At 37.2% G+C, this 21,000-nt stretch overlaps 1 protein-coding gene across 2 annotated transcripts in view; it reads left to right on the forward strand.

Annotated features, from left to right (window-relative positions):
* Positions 1-7,791: 7,791 nt before the first annotated feature.
* The window catches only part of LOC121427417 (cellular tumor antigen p53-like), a 44,514-nt gene continuing 31,305 nt past the window's right edge, over positions 7,792-21,000 (forward strand). Inside the window, exon 1 of one of the 2 annotated variants that reach the window (XM_041623797.1) lies at positions 7,792-8,130. The gene's annotated coding sequence lies outside the window, so the exon portion shown is untranslated. Of the gene's footprint in view, positions 8,131-16,561; positions 16,820-21,000 lie in introns of those variants that run through there. The other variant, XM_041623798.1, reaches the window with a different exon arrangement.

Raw genomic sequence — 21,000 nt, forward strand, 5'->3', positions numbered from 1 at the left:
CCGCAATTTCTGAAAAGGCGTTTCAAGGCAATTAGGTATACGACCATCTACGTTTTGATTGTTAAATTGGTTTCTATATACTTTCTAACAATGTGGAATAGGCCTACCCGAGGACTACATTAACGGTTCAGTATATTTGCTATTCAATTAAAATTCTATTCAAATAAAACATTTATTTTCTTCCATTTCATCACACATTTTTTTTCTTGTAAACATAATTTCATACATAAATCAATTTGTTATGAAAAGTACATAAATTATATACATGTTGGGTTTAAGGAAGAAGGCGTACAACCCTTTGTAAAAGCTGAGGCTTGTGGCGGGATACGCCTATAGACACAAATACAGTACAATAAACAATACAAAGGAAAGGGCAGAGACAAGAAGAAAAGCAAAGAGAACAAGAGAGGGAGACGTGAGCAGGCAGGCGGGCATGAGTTACTAAATAAAATAGAATGCTCAACAAAATATCAGGGGGGGGGGGGCCAAATATAAATGCCGCAACAACAATTGTCCATGGTTCATGTTATCATGTTTGAAGTCAAAAGGAAACGTAAGGTGGAAAGTTTTTTATGTCTGCTTTCCCAAACATATTCAACCAGATATGATGCGACTAATATGTGTTAAAAAAAACATGTTTTCTATAATTGTGCTCTACATTAAGCTAGAGAAATATTTGAGTCATAATACCCTGCAATTTCTGGAAAGGCGTTTCAAGGCAATTAGGTATACGACCATCTACGTTCTTACCCGAGGACTACATTAACGGTGCAGTATCTTTGCTGGTTTTCTATGTCTGCTTTCCCAAACATATTCAACCAGATATGATGCAAATAATATATGTTTAGAAAAATAAGCTCGCAAGAACTTAAACTTAAAATTTGTATAGGTGTAGATTATAATGGAAAAATTTTGAAGTGTCTATCGAAAAGGCCTGGGTGGTGGCAGGCAATGAAAACCAGAGTCAGAGTTATCAATAGACAGAGAGTGGAATAGAGTGGAATAGCGCCCTCAAAGTCCGAAAAGAGCAGAACAGAATGAGACGCCCCCCCCCCCGATAAAAACCCTCAACTCTGAAAATTCACCAGCAAAAAAGGTCGATCACAGAAAAACAAGAACAAAACAAAACAATTAGCTGTATGATTGTATGAATTTTGTAGAAAATTTAATATGCTAACTATATTTCAAATACATGAACTGCAAGTTGGATCATTTATGTACATGTATAATAAAAATTTGCTTCCCCATATTTTTTATGATATGTTTAAAATGACAAAGGATGTCCATACACTTAACATGTATATTCCTCTGTTGAAATATCAAACTTCAAGTAAATCTGTAAAATATTCTGGAGTAATTACTTGGAATGCAATACCTGCTAATATAAAAATGTCCCCATCTATTGCCTCATTTAAACGAAAGTATAAAATGCATCTCATGAAGGAATCTTAAGTAATATATAATTTACCCGTCACAATTCAGACATTAATGTACCCCCTTTCTCTCTATATATTATGTATATTTCAATATGGCTTTGGAGCCCAGCCTTTGAAAGGCCAATGGCCTCTGCTGGCTCCCCCATATTCTTGGTATTTATATTCATATATTTTCTTTTTGTAAATATTTGATTGTATTTGAATGTTTTTTTTTTACCAGAAATGGAAATAAATAAATGTGGAAGGGGGAGGGGATGTAGTGGCATGGTATTCAGAAAATAGGGGTCCCCGTCATGGAAACATCGCATTGGGACATTTTGTGGGCAATTTTAAGCCTTAAACTGAAACAATCACTGTCAGTATACAACCCCTATCCCCTTAAAAAGCACTTTTCCCCATTGCGCAAAAGGAATATGCCTTTTTACCTATTGATGTTGTTCATCATGAACTATAACTCGTTCACTCATGTTATTGTACATATTAATATACTTCATGTTTAAAAAATATTATGGTAACACCATCTTTTTTAACTCACAGTTTACGATATTATAATTGAAATTATGTGAACTTTGATTTTTTTTAACTTTTATTTACTGGGAGTAATTCTGTGACTGTTCTAAAATGCAACAAAATATTATAATGAACATGCTATATCGATCGACGACCAATTTCACAACGTGAGAGGGCAGCAGACTGGTCGCCATGCTGCGGTGGGCGAATCAACTTTTATAGTACACAAGTCAATAGGGTATTTGGTACATTCGTTCGATTTTTTTTTATTTTGGACCAATTGAGCAGATTTCTTGTAAGATTCACAATGAGCATTAATCGGAGAAGTTCAGGTCGCAGCTGTGCTGTGTTCAATTGCCACAACAATTGGAGAAAGCTTCAGGATTGGAAGCAAAGTGAATGTGAAATTCACTCGCCTTGGACTCATGAAGCCTGTTTGTGTGTGAAGGTTCCAGGCCGTGATGAAGGAATGCGTCGCCAGTGGCCCTCTCTTCCCCTTCCTCCTTTCTCCTTCCTCTCTGTTTTATTCTCTTGCCTTGCCCCCTCCTTTTGGATACTTATAGGCCTGCATAAAATGTGGTGGTGGTGTTTTTTTTTTGTGGGGGGAGGGAGGGGGATTTATTTGATCATGCTTAGATGGAAATATCAGTCCCTCTCTCTCTATCTCACACTATCCCTCTCTCTCTCCCTCTCACTATCCCCTTCTCTGTATTACACTATCCCTCTCTCTCCCTCTCTCACACACTCTCTCGCTAGCCCCCCCCCCTCTCTCTCTCACTCCCCCCCCCCCCTTTCTCACTATTCCCCTCTCCCCTCTCACTATCCCCCTCCTCTCACACATACTCTCTCCCCCTCTCCCCTCTCTCACTCTATGTCTCGTTCACTCTCCCGCTACTCTAACACAATTTACTAGCAACAAGAAGTGAGCTCCCTGATGAAAACCAACAGCGATTCTTGGTCATCATCAACTCACTTTTACTGACAAAACTAAGGGGAAAAAGTAGCCAAAGTGCAAAAATTCATCATACCTTCATCGGTCAGATATGGCCATTGTCTTACATCGTCTACCCAGGTGTCCATGCTTTATTTTATTGATTTATGATGAAGTTAATGACACAATATCAGAGCTTATCTGTCATCTTTCATTGAATTTGTACACAGAGCCAATCGCGGTCAGCGCACTTGCCCACCGCAGCAATGGCGTCGCCGATAGAGGGCCAAATACATAAACCGGCCGTGAAATTGGTCAATCGACGATCAGACTTATCAGAGTATACCTTGATATTTTGGTAATTGATTATAATATATGTATACATACATACATATATATATATATATATATATATATATATATATATATATATATATATTTTTATATATATATATATATATATATATTTTTATATATATATATATATATATATATATATATATATATATATATATGTAGTAGTAGTATGTGTATATATAGTAGTAGTAGTAGTAGTAGTATTATAAGTGTTATTATTATTATTATTATATAGGCGTAAATATGGATAGTACACGCCTTAAAACCCAGATAACAACAGCAACTTGGTTACATAACACTTATACATACACACAAAATTGAAAAAAAAGTATTCAAGTTAGATTTGTCTCAAGGTCTATTTTGTTTATTATTCGGAGCATACATGCGCCGCCCACAGACTATCATTATAGATGACATGTGAAATATTATAACGTCATGCAGTATTTTTGTTCACGTGATGTAATCCCCGAATACTCCTATGCCATAGAAACCACAGAGCGGACTTGTAAACAAACTATTGACAAGATTCTGTATCCGAATACCAAGCATGCAAGGAGCTTCAAATACGCAAAAAGACATTTACGGACATCACATCATATAAGGTTTATATTTGGGGTGTGATGTATATTACTGTGTGCTGATTTAAAGCTGCACATTGTTATTGCAGTTGCAAGAGACACTATTTTTCTAAATATAAATGAAATGGCCAAGATGGTGATACATTTATGAAAAGAACCTTTTTTTTCTTTTAAAAGTTTGAAGTGATAGTTCCTTTCACGTTTTGTTATGTAAAAGCTCACGTTGGTTCAAAACTATCATTTGAATAAATGAAATTTGGACGGGGGTAATAATCCCCCCCCAAAAAAAAAAGGGAGAAGGAAAATGAAATGAAAAGGGTAAGATAAAGTTATTATGCTTTAAAAAAATCGAATATCTTGTCAAAATCTATTGCATTTTTTTTTAATTTATAAGGTCTAAATTTTCGCTAGCTCACCTCGCATTAAAAATATTATCATTATTATTTTTATATAAATCAACCCCTTATTCTTCCACCACAAATTTGTTTATTCATTACGCTACGTATACAGGCCTAAGTACAGTACATGATTGTTTTATACGATGTTGCATACAATGAACATGTTATGAGTCTTTTCCAGTAATATTCATTATTTTCAACTCACAAAAATAATAAACTGACATCACCGATCAAACCTTATTTTGTAAGAATTGTAGTATTTCGCAATAAGTTAGGTCTTTATTACGATCAGAAGCTTGGATTGGGGTGTATAATTTTTTTCATTAGTCCTCTTCATTATTGGTATTATAGATGAGTCACTTTACAACCTTTGTCAAGAGGCAAACTTTACAGACCGCGGAGAGAACAAACAATTAAAAGAGTTGTTCAGAGTTCAAAAGACACCCACAATCGTTGTATTTTCTATCCCTGATTAATCAAGAAAGAAAGACAGGGTATGGGTGTTTTTTTTTCCACCGGAACTATTTTTACAAATGTGTTTATTTGAAGAGAGGAAAAGAAGGCTGGCACTTATTCGTTTAAGATCCCTGGATTGCAAACTTGCCCACTGTTGCCCCCGCCCCTCTCTCTGAAATATCTCCAGTCTACTTATTTTGGTTGGAGTAGTTTTGAAGAACTTCGATGCCATGGACCGTGGCGTACAGATGGGATTGGGGACATGGACCCCCCCTCAAAAATATGAAAATAAGTAAATGACTAAAAATAATAAATAAATGAATAAAATAAAAAAAATGGGAAAAAAGGAATACGAAGGAAAAATTGGTGAAATATAATACTATTTTTTGAATAATGTCAAACCTATGAAAATATAGATCTTTTGTAACTTTTGCACATGTACCAAATAAGTCTACATTTGATTATTGCCAAAAACATCGTGCTGCAATAAAGTGTCAAATTTACAAAATGACTAAATCTGGACAGTGTGTACTGTCATTTACAGAGTCACGCATAACAACTCCTCTTGACTCTGGTGAACTTAAATTTTGGAGTTCAATTCCATCGGTTGAAAATATCATATATCACCTTGAAGATGAAATACTATTCATATTAAACAAAAAAGCAAAGCGGCATTGGTGCGTATGAAGCTTGCAAGAGAGTGAAGCGAGTGAAGCTGGTGACGACTGCTGACATGTTTTTCGTTTTGCTTCCGAAAGGGGAGAAAAATAAGAAGAAAAAAAAAGAAATCGGGATGAAGAGAGGAAAGATGTGTGAAGTGCGATAGGTTCTAATATATAACAAAAAATCCCGAGCAACTTTTTAGAATTTTTATCCCACTTTTGTACGCAATATTGTGCCCCCGTCATTATTTTGGGGCTCATGAAAAACACGCTACTGGTAAGTGATACTTCTAGGCCTTTGTCAATTACAAAATATCAACACACAAAAAAATATGCTGTGAAGATAAGATTCAAGCCCCAAATTCACTCCCCGGCTCAGAATTCGGCCGGGTTTCGCGTGCCATCGCCCACGCACATTTTCCATGGTGACATCAGTCTGTAATAAATAACACTTGTCGTTCTGTCGTTAGGCAGTCACAAATTATTTCTTTAAATATAGATTACCTCATCGCTATCTTTGTTGTTATCTCATTAGGCCAATATTTAGGGTTGGGGTATATAGACACCGTTGGGAAATGACGGTGGCCGAATAAAAAGAATAAAAAATAATGTGGCCTACAGGTGGGGGCAGAGCCAAAGGGGGGGAGGGGGTGCGACAACCTACCCCCTACTCTGGATATCGTCGGACAAAACCTGGCGCTGCCGTCGGGAAAATATGAAGCAAAAGGGGCAAAAATGAGAGGGAAAGAAGAGAAAGCGAATAAGGAAAAGAAAGAAAGAAATAAATAAAGAAAGAAAGATGAAAGAAAAAGAAAGAAAGAAAGGGGAAGAGAGAAAGAGGAAAACAAACTGAAAATAAAAGGAAAACAAAAGGAAGGAGAAAATCAAAGAGAACTCGACGAGATTTTGAATAGGTAAACCTGTATGTCGGTGTATAACTAAACATCCAGCTCGCGCTTCGTGCTCACATGAATATTAACGTTCATGCTCGCAACTACCTGAAATGTTTAAAGAAGAATGAAACCCTTGGAACAAGTATGCCTGTGTCGAAACAGAAATATCAAAGAATAAGAACAAAAAAAAAATTGAGAAAAATCGGACAAATAATGAGAAAGTTATGAGCATTTGAATATTGCAATCACTAATTCTATGGAGATCCTACCTTCGGCAATGCGACAAGGATGTGTGATGTCACATGTGAACAACTTTTCCTTTGATGGACTATAAAATACCCCCCAAATGTCTCTTTTTGCTTTTTCTTATGGTGATACAAAGAATTCTTTATCCATGATGTATTCTTTAAAAATTTGTATTACATGCCCTCCTATAGAAAGAATTTATGCTCTACTGATAGATGTAAAAAAAAGAAAACATTAATAAGTGAGATATATAATAAGTAATGGGGAGAGTTGTTGATAAGTGACATCACACATCTTTGTCGCATTGCCAATTTGAGGATCTCCATAGCATTAGTGATCGCATTATTCAAATGCTCATAACTTTCTCATTATTTGTCCGATTTTTCTCAAAACTTCGTTGATCTGTTTCTTTGATTTTTCTGTTTTCACACAAGCTATCTTGTTCCAAAAGGTTTCATTCTCCTTTAACTTCCAGGTCTAAATTCAGCTCGCGCTTCGCGCTCGCATTGTTTAGGCCTTGCCAGAGAGTTACGTAATCGTGTTTGTAATTAAGAATGAAGCTATAATGTCTTTGGGACTACCCCAAGAATTTGGTGATTCTAGAAAATATAAATGCCCCAAGCGCCCCCCCCCCCGCCTCCAGCACTCTGAAAAAAGTCCCTATTCTTTCTTTTTTCTCTCTCTCTCTCTTTCTTAGGAACGGTCATCACTCCACCCTTATGTAGGCTAATATTCGATTTGATTCAACTGAAACGTATCATTATCATATCATTTTTCAACGGCTTGATTGAATACAATCAGGTTCCTGATTAAGACCTTTAAGCCGTTGGTCCCCTGGTTGCTTGCTCACAGGCACTCGTGCTTTCTTAGCAGTCAGGTTAAAAAAAACTCGGTAAATATATATATATATATTAAAATACACATGAGTGGGTAGCGCTTTGATTGCCTGGGGGGGGATGTGGTGGTGGTATTGGACCCCGGTGTTGGACAAATTTCTAGCTCCATGCCTGGAGTGAAGTACAGCTAACGGAAACAGGTGCTAAAAATAACTCGGTACTGCCATGCTGCAGTTAAATGTCAAACAAATAAAAAAAATCCTCCGCGGCCTAAGTAGGCCGTTGTCATAGATTTTGTTTTCATTCCAAATCAAATCAATTGATACAATAAATTTTTATGGATAGAAATTATTTTTTTCATTGAATTTTATCGTACAATATTGTTCTTTTTTTCGGAAATAAGAGCCATCAACAATTTTCATGTCAGATATATTTTGCGCGGATCAATTTATGCAAATAGCGATCTTATTAAGACACGCCCATGCGATGATAATAATAACATACCTGAAAACCACATGGTCGAGGCGCGAAATTACACACTAAATTTTGAGTTTCCCTGCTCAGCTTGGAACCCAGTTAAGACACCTGGCAATAGCGTATCATTAATAACATGAAATACTGTATTGCATGAGTTTCTGACTTTCTTGAATCATTTGGTTCGTGAGAAGATTCCACTTTCGAGCTCAGCTCCGAGCCGAACGTTGAGCAAACGTTTCATGACTCCAATCCGCCACCACCGGCCCCGACTTCAGCCTGTGTTGCCAGCTTGGCCCCAGATCGGTTCCATAGCGCATCGCCATCGGAGTGACCTCTGCTCTGACAAAATGGTGAGTTTGGTGTTCCATTCGTGTCCATGTGGATGTGATTGTTTTATGAATGTATATGTCTTGCATTGTATTTGTATTCGTTTATGTTGCATCGTAAGAAAGCTCAGATAATTAATTCATTAAATTGTAACGCGGGTTTGTAATTTGGATGTTCTGACGAGTGAGTGAGGGGATTCCCCTTTTTTTGGCGTGACCAACAACATACAGATTACATTCACTCGCTCATGTCGCTGGTGTTGCGATCCCTGGCCTGGGCCTGGCAGTGGCTGGCACCGAGCCCCGTGCACTGCATAGACAGCTGGCAGCTGTCTGTTTCGATGAGTTTTTAAACATTTTTATTCATTTTTGTTTATTTCTCGTACAATGCACAGACGGTTCGCGATCGTGCAGCCATCAATACTAGTAGGGGGTTAACAATGCGAAATCCTCCCCCCACCCCGACGGGGCCGGCTCATCGATTTTTGTCTTTATTTCATGAAAATATATGAGAAGAACTGGACCAAAATGAAGATTACTATTCAGTTTCGACCATTACTGATATTACCTCGCAATACGTGTGAGTGGTTTTACTTTTGGCCTGAAATGCACCATGACGGGAAAGAATAAATTGAAAGGAAAAAACAGTTAATTACTTTGGCTGTTATGCAACTCCCTCTTCCCTGGTTTATCAGAGCTTAATAAATACAAATATGGCTATTGTGTGTGTATTTGAGTTTTGTCAGATGTGTATCAATCAGATATGATTATTTACGTCTGGGACCGACCTTTAACGTCACCATCCGAAAAACTTATCTCTGCTATTGAGTCCCTGTACAGATCTAGTTAGAACTTAGGTCTCTGTAATTGGTGAGTGGAGCCAACAGAGTTCAGGGGATCAACCAATACAGAGATCGAAGCCTTTGCCGCCAAAGCCAAGGCAACGTGATGGAGCTCGAGATTGCCTATGTGGGCCAGTAATATATGGTGGAGACTCAATCACGGAAACTTGCGTTTCGTTTTTACTTGATAATTTATGAACTAAAGAAAAGTTAATACTTGTTAGGCACCGGCCGACTAGACTTTAAGCTAATTTCTCCACCAGAAATTGTTTGCAAATGTCTTGCCTCATGGCAAGTTTCTCTGTCACATTTTGAGGTATACCCACTGTTAAATGCTTTTTCAAATATTGTGATTGGGAACGACTTTATTTGGTTCTGATCTCGAATTTTCAGTGGGACATTGCTTTGCTTGGTTTTGTCATAATGTTGATATTGACTGAAATTAGCGACCAAAAGATTTGCCTGCAGCAGCTCACCCGTTCACCTACATGTACCTCAAGTGATGTTCGTGTAAGCTCCACTCCACTTCTATACCGCTACATTACGCTACACTTACCCAAACATCAAGATGAACTCGCTCTGATACTCCAAGTGACAAAGGTGGGATCAAATGCGTATTTATTGTAAAAATCATGCACCAAAACGTCTTAAAATAAGAAACGTTTCTCCTTTTCATTCTAATTTCACTCCATATCCATTCTCCGCTTAATCTCAAAATTGTTGATTTAGAGCCAGTATCGGCTTCCTAACATGTGTATTAATTCACTGCCGATTCCAAAACATTGCAAACGCAAATTGCGCATGCGATGAAATCGCAAATCTATCGATGAATAATCATGAGATGGACTAGAGGTCGAGATCTGATGCAAATGCACAACGATCCCGACCTCTAGTCCTACTCATATATTCATGAATTGAGCTGCTGTGACATTTGCGAACAATTTCTGGTGAAGAACTTTGCTCGAAGTCAGTTGGTGTGAATAGGCCTAGTAGTGAAGCTGCATTAGCGCCAAATTTTGCACTTAAATACTGTTTGACAGACTCCACTGTTCTTGTAGATCTAGTAACAGCTTGCTAAGTTCCTTAACTGTAAACTTATCTCTGCCACACCCAATATTCTATCATCAACTAATCATTTTATATGCTCAGGTCAACAAATCGAAGCATCTTTTCTGTAAAAAAAAAAAATTAGATGTGACAGGATGTATAGCAAGAAGTAAGAACCTAACGCCCCTTACATGTATGTACGCTTATGGCTGTGTGCTACTACTGCGTTGAAAATACGTTTGGCTATTCTCCATTATGATTTCTTAATAAAGATTCATCATTTGTAATAAGACCTTTTAATTGCTGACAAGTCTGCCAATTCGTCTCTGCAACGTCTTAAGAATGTTGCCTTTTGTAATTATGTAATTATGTTTTTATGGGATCCAGCAAGAAATCATAGTGTTAATATCGCTTGAAACATTAAGTTACAATAGCCCTGTACCTTCATGACCTTATAGGCTATATTGCAATGTCATCGTGATTTTATTGACATGATTTCAATAGTTTTGAGTACATGTAGATAGGAAGGATTTATTCATGCTTTGATGATATAAAGTTGATAAAATCTTTCTAGATGAGTAAAAAAAAAAAAAAAAACTGCCACAAATAAAAAAAAATTGTCCATCATTTGTACAAGTTTCGATAGAAGTGATTTAAATCAATGATTTTAAAAAAACTCATAGTGATTTGAATTGTGATTTAAATCATGATTTAAAAATTCAGCCACCCCTGCCCTGTTCTTTGTGAAAATTTGATTGTATTTCCCAAAGAAGTTCTAATAAAGAGAGATGAGAGAATTTTGAGAATTATACTTATCAGTAGTTGCATTAAACACTGATTTCATGAGAAAGTCTGTAAAACCAAGCTTAATTGTCAGAATATTATTGAGGATCTAGATCTGGTACAGTTACATAAACTGAACTTTGTGAAATCTTGAAATCTACGCCGAAAAATGTTCACACTGAAGATCACCAACACAGATAGGCACACGTGGGACAGTGCGTTAATATTGCTAGAATAAAGACCCAACGGAAGTGACCGAATCCGCGCTTATTTTGCTTATTTCTCAGCAATTACACAATTTCTTCCAGAATCCTTGGCACATATTTTTTATTCATACAAATAGACACTTGGGTGGTCATTTTATTAGATTTTCTAAAAAGTCAGTTTGAGATTGTTACCAAAACTGGAATTTATCTTTAAAGTTGTAATGGTTACAGGAATTTTTTTAATATACAAGAATTTAAATAATTTTGTCTTTAAGATAATTTTCAGAATATGGCCTGGCCTGGATGTTGTCAAGAATGAATCTCGGGGGGGGGGGGGGGGGATATAGCATAGTCCTCGTCAACCCAAACTTGAAAATCGCTATACCTCCAATTTTAATAACATTTTTGGTGTATACATGTAATATGCTTGTCTTATTTTTCTCTTATTCAAATCAACTTTTTGTTAGTGTAGACTTTATCCTTTAAAGATAATCAAATTTTCACCACAGGAAACAAATTTTACAGAGGTTACCTATTTTTGAAACCATCTCATGCATTCAATTCCTCAAGGGCACAAAACAACATATTTTTTTACTTAAAATATGAAATGTATGCAAAATGTATTTTCTATTGGGGAAAAATTGACAATTTACGAAATCAGGGATCACAATTTTTTTAAACAATATTTTGAGAAAACAGGTGAATTTGCCTCATTTCAATCTTTTGGAATTTAGGAAAATGTTAAGCGACATGTCTCATTATGCATTATTTTCCCAAGCTGTTTGCCTAAATTTTGATTGCCAAACCCCCTGCAAATCCAAGTGCAATGAATGTAGCAGAATATATCTACAACAAAAGGTTTACATGTAGGCCTATGTCGCATAATATCCTTTAGACCCCCTTTAGAAAAAAAATATATATATCAAAACAAAATAGTGAAGTCAAAACATTGACAGAATGCCAGCAATCCTGAATACAAAGAACAGGAAACTTACACTGACTTTGATATCCTTTTCTCTCCCATCTATTTTCAGACCACATCCAGGGTTGCTTCTGTATGAAAATAATTCTGAAACTTGGGGTCCGAAACACAAATCCTAGCAGTCATCACAGAACTTTTTTTTATGATTGATTATTGCATTGACCACAATGTACAGTTAATCGTGAAAATCAAGTGTACATGTAGGATTAATCGCTAACCTTTGTGTCACATTGGAATCCAGGTGGTAATTCTATTCAAATTGTTTCATACATGTTGTACCTACATATACATTACATGTACATCTAAAGGTAGACAAAGTTAACCAACACAAACAGACACTAGTTTCTTCCCACTTTATTTAAAATTTCCCAGATATATATTTATTTAATAAACAAAATAAAGGACTTCCCTTTTCTATGCCGGGTTTACGCCAAGACCGTTTAGATCTACAGTCCAACAGTGGTCAGTGGATCACGCAGTGTGATCTCGCAATTGTGGTCTTTTGTGCCGAGACCGTTTTGATCTAACGACTTGTCTAATACGACCTGTGATATTACTCCTCTTACTCAATTGAGAGAGAAAAAAGGAATTTTGTCCCATTTACAGTAGGTAGTGTATCCTCCTCCCTGGGGAAAAAAACGAAAGGTGTTTGGGGTAATGACTTCCAAAGTGCTCAAAAGAGCCTTGGAAACTTAAAAAAGGGGCCGTTCTTAGTTACAAGCTTGTGACATACGCTGTATCTTGAATTTAATTAGTGACAAATTTGAAGATTTCAGAGATTTAGTAATTCAGAGGTTATATAACATTGACATGTTTAGCCAGCTATTTCTTGGAAATGATTTTTGTTGTCTCCAAGGTCAGAAGTCAAAAGAAGTGGGTCACGTGTGTGATTTCACACAAAAGCATGAATTTGAACGTTTATTTTAATTTTGAAATTCTGGTGAAGTTGAGAATTTCAAAATGAAAATTGAACTTTATGAATCATAATGATTAATTATAAATATCTAGAATTATCAGATTTAGAGTTAATGGCCCAAAAGAGCCACAGAAATTCCCCATTCACTACAATGGGGGTGTAGTGGACTCTTTCCCCCACGTGGTGTAAAAAGCAATTTGGCGCGCAATCGGATATTCTCCGCTTTTTCACTACTTCTTCCGTCTTTCAATCTGAAAGACGTGGGTTTGATTCCTAGCCATGGTGTGTTTGCCTTCAGCAAGAAATTTACCCACATTGTGCTGCACTCAACCCAGGTGAATGGGTACACGGTAGGAAGATATTCCTCGAATGTCAGAGCGCCTGTAGGCGGCACGGCTATAGCCGGGGTAATGATGATAATAGTAATTGAGTGAGTATATACATTGCGCAATAAAAGTGTACAATAATAAATCAATTACAATGTTAACGCTTATCCAATGTAGCAGATTAGACTGTAGGTTTTGAAAAGCAGCCCCTGAAGAAAAAAAAAAATGCCTGACCTTCCACTTGTGTAATGTATTCTTATGAGTTGAAAATAATACCCCTTTCATACCTATCCTCCAATTAGCCGCCTAAGAGTGATGCGGATAATTCACTAAAAATTGTGTTCACAAACTCTGAAAATAATCCGCACTATTTTTACGAGCGCCCGTCCTGAAAAAGGCGGATAATCGTCATGACAACTGCACACGCCCCCTCCGATGCGGTTGTGTTGGAAAAGGGTGACCTTGTGACCGCACCATGGCAATTATCCGCATTATTTGGAAATGCGTTCATAAAGTCAAAATCTGGTCCCGATGCCGCTATTATGCAGATAATTGCAGCATCGAAATAATGCGGATAACTCTGGTCCTCCTCCGATTTTACGACCAAATTATGCTGCTATTAGCCGCATAATTGGGTTTATGAAAGGGGAATAAATGCGTCCATTTAACAGAGATATGTGGGTTCAACAGAACTATCTGTACTTTGTTTAATCAGGGAGATGCTTCAGTTTTGTACTTCTACCCTAGTACTTAAATATGGAAATTCCCCCATATCTCAAATGTGCCTAGGGTTTATGGCTCATCAAATAGAAAAAGAAGGAATGATAATGATCTTGGATCTGTGGCTCACTCAATAAAAGTGATATAAGTAATATTTGGCCTGGGAATCTGATAAAAAAATTTATATTCAATTCCATTTTTTTTTCACCCCCACCCCCCCCCCCCCCCCCTTCATAAAAATGAAAAACTTGATCCATCCCTTGACTTATTCACTTCTCAGTGCCTGTAGTATATTTTCATTGAGAGGAAAAAGCTTAGACTGAAATTGATCTCACTATTTTCATATAATTTAACATGGTGGCTGTTAAGGCAAAACAGCCAATGTCGTGTTTGACTCGCATCGTTTTAGCTGTAATACTCTTAAAATAATGTACATTCAAACCTGTATAATAGCGTAGGAAATATAAGAGGGCGACGGGTGATTTTGCCCCCTTAAAAACCTTCCTCCCAAATGCATGCTTTGGGGCGACCATCCTTTTTCGGAAGATCCGTCTCACACATGGAAAATCAATATTTTAACTATGGCAGAATGATATTTGCATGTACTGCATACTGACTCGCTTGTTGCCCCTTAGTAAAAAGTAACCCTTTAAAACAAAAGAAATTGCCCCAATGTCAAGAAAAAAAGGTAGCCCCCCTAAAAATTGAAATTACTTCCTACCCTGCTGCATAATAGGACCAACTACATAAGAGAGACATTAAAAAAGCAGTATTGGGTAGGTACCCAGAGGAGACTGGTCCTTGTACATATCCATGGCATTTGTTCTTGCGACGATAGCTCCGATGGAAATCTGCTCGTGAAGCCAAACCTAACACCTAACCTCCAAAACTAAATAAACCCTAATCCTTATCTTAACATTATTCTGATCCAAAAACTTTAAATGACAATCCTAAACTTTGACCCTGTGCCCTCTGAAACATTAAGACCGGAGCAAATGTTGCAGAGATGCCAAGTTCAAAGACCAGCTATGCATGAGATTTTCTGTGAATCTGAGTGAGATCACAGACATTGTGTACAATGTATATGGGGAAAGGCTGTGATAGTTGCGTGAGACAGAGATTTGAGGGGATGAACAAGAGTCCAAAATGCTTGAGTCTCACGCATAATGCGTGAGACTTGGTAGCTCTGATGTTGCAGGAGCAAATGTCACGTCCCCTGTAGTACATGTTTCAATGGGGAATTTGATTCATGGGGAACCAAAGTATTGGTCTTTATAGACAGGTATACAGGGAGCAGTTATGATGAAGCAGATCTAACTGCATGTGATTATAATGTTGATGGAAACATTTCATATGGATTGGAATGAAATTAATATGAATTTGATGCTAAATTCAAAATACTTATGAATCAGTTTAAAATGGGAGAATAATAGTTATGATTATAGCTTGCATCATTGACTGATAAACCATATGATATTTTATGACATTACCAGGTGCCAGCTCCATGTGTTTGCTGAGTGTGTACTTGAAGTTGAACTTTACGTGGTTTTACACTCACCTGCTAACAAAGATCGATAGTCTTTGATTACAGCTGTTTTATGTAATTTTCTGTTTTCACATCCATCACCTGAATTCCCACAGAAGGGTATTCATGTACAGGTATGCAGGTATCTATTTTGAGTTGATCTCAACAGATAGCAAATGCAAGCTAGCAGAGAGTACATCCTCGCTAGCAACATTGCGTTTATTATTTCTCTGCATGCTTATTGCGAGCTTTTTCAAGCCGTTGTTTTTCTTCTTTTTTTCTGCTTAAGATTGAAAAAGAACTTGACATTTCTGTGGATTTTTACATAAACATGTACTTCACCTCTACAATGTTTTTTTGTAAATGATGTATATGTAGGCCTGGATCAAGAGATATATAATGTATATATATATATATATAAATGTGTGTGTGTGTTGATTTCGGGGGCTGCTTTAATAACATTTTCTTAACCGAGGGTATAGCCACTTCAGTTAGGAAACTGCTCTACCAGCGGGCCCTGCATAACATAATATGTCGTTATTACCCTTCTCCAATCTACATGTAAATGCTGAGTGCCTAGCAAGAAGGCAAAAGTCCCATTTTTATAAGTCTTTGGAGTGACTCGGCCAAGGATCGAACCCACGACATCCCGTTCACGAGGCGGACGCTCTACCACTGAGCCACCATTGCTTTTTCAACTTACTCCCTAAATAATCTGCAACATTTGATAAGCTTTAACATTTTTGATTGCAACGAACACAGATTTTCTAGGGCTCCTGTGAGCATTTTGAGGGGGGGGGGGGTTAAATCGACCTGAGACCCCACGTTATTTTATTTCCCCTGACCTGCATGTTCCACAGTATCCGTTGTTTCCCAATATTAGTTCTTGAGTGTTGTGTTACTGGCCTGGTTCTGTTTGCCCATCCACAATATGAATATGAATCAAATTATCACCCCAATCTATTTTTTTTTTCAAAGATTATCAGTTCTGCCTGGATGAAGACTATACTGAAGGATTGTATGGTACTGGAACGTGTGCTCGTTCATTGAAAGGTGCATGCTTGCAGGCCTGTTCATTTGTAAACACAACTTGGTAGTGCAGTGCACGCATCTACTACATCCCATGTACTTCTAGATAAAGATCTACAGTGTGCTAGCTACATGTATGCTACCGACTGTTTTACATAAAAAGTGATACAAGTTTTGGTTCATGGCAAGAGTGGACAACTTTTAGTTGCCAGGAAATACTCTTCTTGACACTAGTCAATGGATGTCCCTGTTGTGACTATGCATTTTAGGATAGCTGACATTGATTCAATTTCAAATTGTGGCCATTACCAACCCAATTAATCTACAATTTTGTATGGTGAGTTACATTGTACTCTGTGTGTAATATGAATGGTGATTTCATGATTCTATTGTTGATTCATTTGATCTGTGTGGGATGAGTAATGACCATTTGAATGACATATTTGGGATGTATGGCATTCAGTAGATCTAGATCTACTCTCGTTAAAATCACGTTCACTGGTATGGTTCTGTTTTTACAGAAATTGTTATAACAATGGCTATATTTCAGTGACAAATGGGCATCAGTCACCAATAAATGATTCAACTTAGGCCTAGACTATATTGGCTTTGAGTTCTTTCTGATACCGTTTTTTCTTTTTCAATGAAAAAAAATTTACATGTCGGCCTACAAATCTGAAAAAATCACTTGTAAATTTTCCATACTTTTTAATGTGTGCAAATATGCAATCTTTGGTGCATAAACTGCACCAGACACTCTTCTCTTCGTTTTCACATAGCCCATTTTCTTTGTTCTTTCCACTGCTGGAAATTGACATTTAACTCTTCAAATCGTCTCTTAAAACTCACTTATTTCAGTAGATGTGTAGTAATTAATTACCTTAATTACCTTAATTGGATAAGCGTGCACCTATGATTTTTTTTTAACAGAAATATGGCGCAATATACTTAAAATGTCTGGATCATCATTCTCTATCCCCCACGTGGTGTAAAAAAGCATTTGGCGCGCAATCGGAAATTCTCCCTTTTTTCACTACTTCCTCCCCTCGTGTTCAAGATGATCATTTGCTTCACGTGAAACAGGCCCTGTCGCGAAATCTGTAAATACTGCCCATGGTCGTGTATTTCTTCACCAACTTTTTTGTCATATTTCTTCTCTCTTTTATCAACTCTATCACAGTGCGATGGTGCATAATTGTGAAAAATCGTAATTCTGATCCTCCATACCCACGTGTTTGACGAGGTCGTGTGAAACAAATATTTTCGTGTAGAGGAGACGTCTTGACTTCCTCTTTGACTGAATGCTTATGGCGCGTAAATTACGTCAATGATTTCTGACCACAAACTGGTTTCTTTTTGCTGCCACTGCTCTTCAAGGGGATGTGTACATGTATACTCTGGTTTCCTGTTATGATTTAAGAGCAGGCTTATTCTTTAATTTGTAATGTTTAAAGGGGCATTTCTGTTATGGGATGGGTAAAAAAGTAAATTTTAAAGTGTAAGCTCTTTCATATAATTGGAAGAATATTTTGCATGTAAAAGATTGGGACTGAAAGGGAAAAATATTCAGAACAAATATTTTTCTTTAATTTGTAATGTTTAAAGGGGCATTTCTGTTATGGGATGGGTAAAAAAGTAAATTTTAAAGTGTAAGCTCTTTCATATAATTGGAAGAATATTTTGCATGTAAAAGATTGGGACTGAAAGGGAAAACTATTCAGAACAAATATTTTTTGGGTAATACCACACGTGTGGTTCTTGAGGATAGATCAAAGGTCATCTATAGGTCTTACTATGATATTAGGACATGTAGTTATTTTCATGTACATCTTTATGTAATAACAACACTAACTTTTGTGTATAGTGCTATACATGTACATGTAGGCCTATGCATATCAATTATTATCATTATTATAATGTGCTGATTTTAACAGAAAAGAAAGTATGTTAGGCCTGGGACTTTCGGGATTTTTTCTCTTCGGGTACCCGTGGTAATTTTCGGGCGGGTACCCGAAAATCATGTCGCTCGAAAGAAGACTGGTGGAAAAACCCCATAGGTGACGTCATCAAGCCAATGCGATGCAAGCCAATTATGAATGAAAATATAGTAAGCATGCGCATTGCAAGCCACCCGTGCCCAACGCAGTATTCCATCGAAACAAGTCTGCAATACTCTGTCACCTCGTACCAAAATTGACCTAGATTTCCACTTTTCTATATTTCATATGAATTATAAAAGGTATTCTCAGAGGATCTGTTTTCTCACCGATACCACGCAGGTAAGCAAATTTTTATTACTTCTTGCTTTTCCGTCAAAATCTTACGAAGTAGCGTCGATATTACATCGTGTTCGTGAGTTTGTAGAATCTATCGCTGCGTGAACAAAGTCAATTGATTTCCGGGTTTCGGAGCGTCAAATGCGCCAGCCAATCAAGATCGTGTTACCATTTTCGGTTAATGATGAACTGAAAATGGTATCAAGAACGTGATTGGCTGGTGCCTCGTATGCTCCGAAACCCGGAAATCAATTGACTTTGTTCACGTAACGATAGATTCTACAAACTCACAAACACGATGCAATATCGACGCTACTTCGTAAGATGTTGACGTAAAAGCAAGAAGTAATAAAATTGCTTACCTGCGTGGTATCGGTGAGTAAACAGATCCTCTGAGAATACCTTTCATAATTCACATGAAATAAAGGAAAGTGGAATTCTAGGTCGATTTTAGTACGAGGCGACAGAGTATTGCAGACTTGTTTTGACGGAAAAAGTCGGAATACTGTGTGGGGCTGAGGCTTGCAATGCGCATGCTTACTATATTTTCATTCATAAATTGGCTTGCGTCGCAGTGGCTGGATGACGTCACTGCGATGCAAAAGAAAAATGGCGAAGATGAGGCGCAACTTGAACTTTTATTTATGGATATTTCGAGGGTAATTGGTGAGATTCAAAATGAGACTTGTGTACTTTTGTGATGAGTTACAATCATGTCTTACACTACGCAATACAAATCAAATGTACGTTATACTGGTGAGCAATTTTCGGGTATCGGGTATTGATTTTTCTACCCGGGTACCCGAGGCTTCCGGGTGGGACCCAGGTACCCGGGTTTTAGTCCCAGCCCTTAAGTATGTTAATTGTTAGTATATGTTTGGTAAAATTCCCTGATGAGGAATTAATTAACTTTAAGAAAGTATCAATAATCAAGTGTTTTAGTTCTTGGCGGTTGATCATAGTCCTGATTTCTATGTTTGATTGCATTGATTATTGTTTATGATTAATCCTACAAATAAGCCTTGCAATCAGTCTAGAGGCTCAATGTTACAGGGCCGAGGAATGTCTCTGGCCATGTGGTTCTTCATCTGGGCTGACCTGGGCCAAACACCATTGATATGTGCTGGTATTGCATCATCATATGATCCAGTGCATGGAGATCTTCCCAGTAGCACAATACCATGTGGTCAATTACCCGTGCAATAATACCAGGGGGGTGCAGATTCCCCCCCCCTTGACAAAAGGGTGACTCAGGTTCCACGTTGGCAATCCATTTTTGCCCCCATTAAGATTTTAATCCCAGGAGAATGAAGGACTAGGATTATCCCCAGCCAAGGGAGGTACTGGTAATGGTGTTTTGGTCATTCAAGGGAATGGCATATGGCTTCTGTACAACTTTGAAGAAAAAAGGAAGAGATGGTTATTTAGGCATTATTTGTTATTTTTCTTTAAGTAATTATAGATCTGTGATGGCGTCATTGTTACCATTAATGAGTGCAGTTCCCTGGTTAAGTGCAATAGTTTCTTCCAGTTTTTGGTGAATGCAGACATTTTTGTTATGTCCTGTGATTGGTCCATCAAATGATTTTGAAATTTAACTTAATCATTTGTGGGGCCAGGCTCGAGTCTGCTTTGCAAACCCTTCACTCGAGTAAAGGGTCTGAATTGCAACCTATTCATGCCTTGTGTACTTAAGGCCCTCTCGTTTTGTTTGTGCTAGTCTTTGCTTGGAGACACACTTGTTGATCAAAATGTCAATCAGGGTATGTGCCTGCAGACTAGGCTCGACTAGCAGAAGTTTGTGTTATTTTCTTGCTCGATTTATTTTTAAACATGTATGTGTAACTTATGTAATTTCTTTCATAAACTGTAAATGAATATTGTTTGTAAATAAATAAAATCAAATGTTGTTGGTAAGTAAATAAATCAAATCAATTTCAAGTCATTCAAGTATTTTAATTTTTTTTCATAATGAAAATAATTTAATACAGTCAACTAAAGTTGTATTGGAGAATAATATTTCCCTCTGGCATGTCTGGGGGGGTACACCCCAGATTTTTTTGTTTGACCACCTTGTGACTTTTTCTGCAGCATCTCATGTACATGTAGTTCTCATGCATCTTTTGATGCCAGATTTGTGACCTCTTAACAGGGGAAGTGCACCCTGACAAAAAGTTATTTGTAAAAAAGCAAAAAATTATTATAGTAAAAGAAATTGCATTTGTGAAGGTTTGAGGAAAAT

The sequence above is a fragment of the Lytechinus variegatus genome, chromosome 14 (genome assembly GCF_018143015.1).
Source record: "Lytechinus variegatus isolate NC3 chromosome 14, Lvar_3.0, whole genome shotgun sequence".
In the NCBI taxonomy this organism is placed as follows: Eukaryota; Metazoa; Echinodermata; class Echinoidea; order Temnopleuroida; family Toxopneustidae; genus Lytechinus; species Lytechinus variegatus.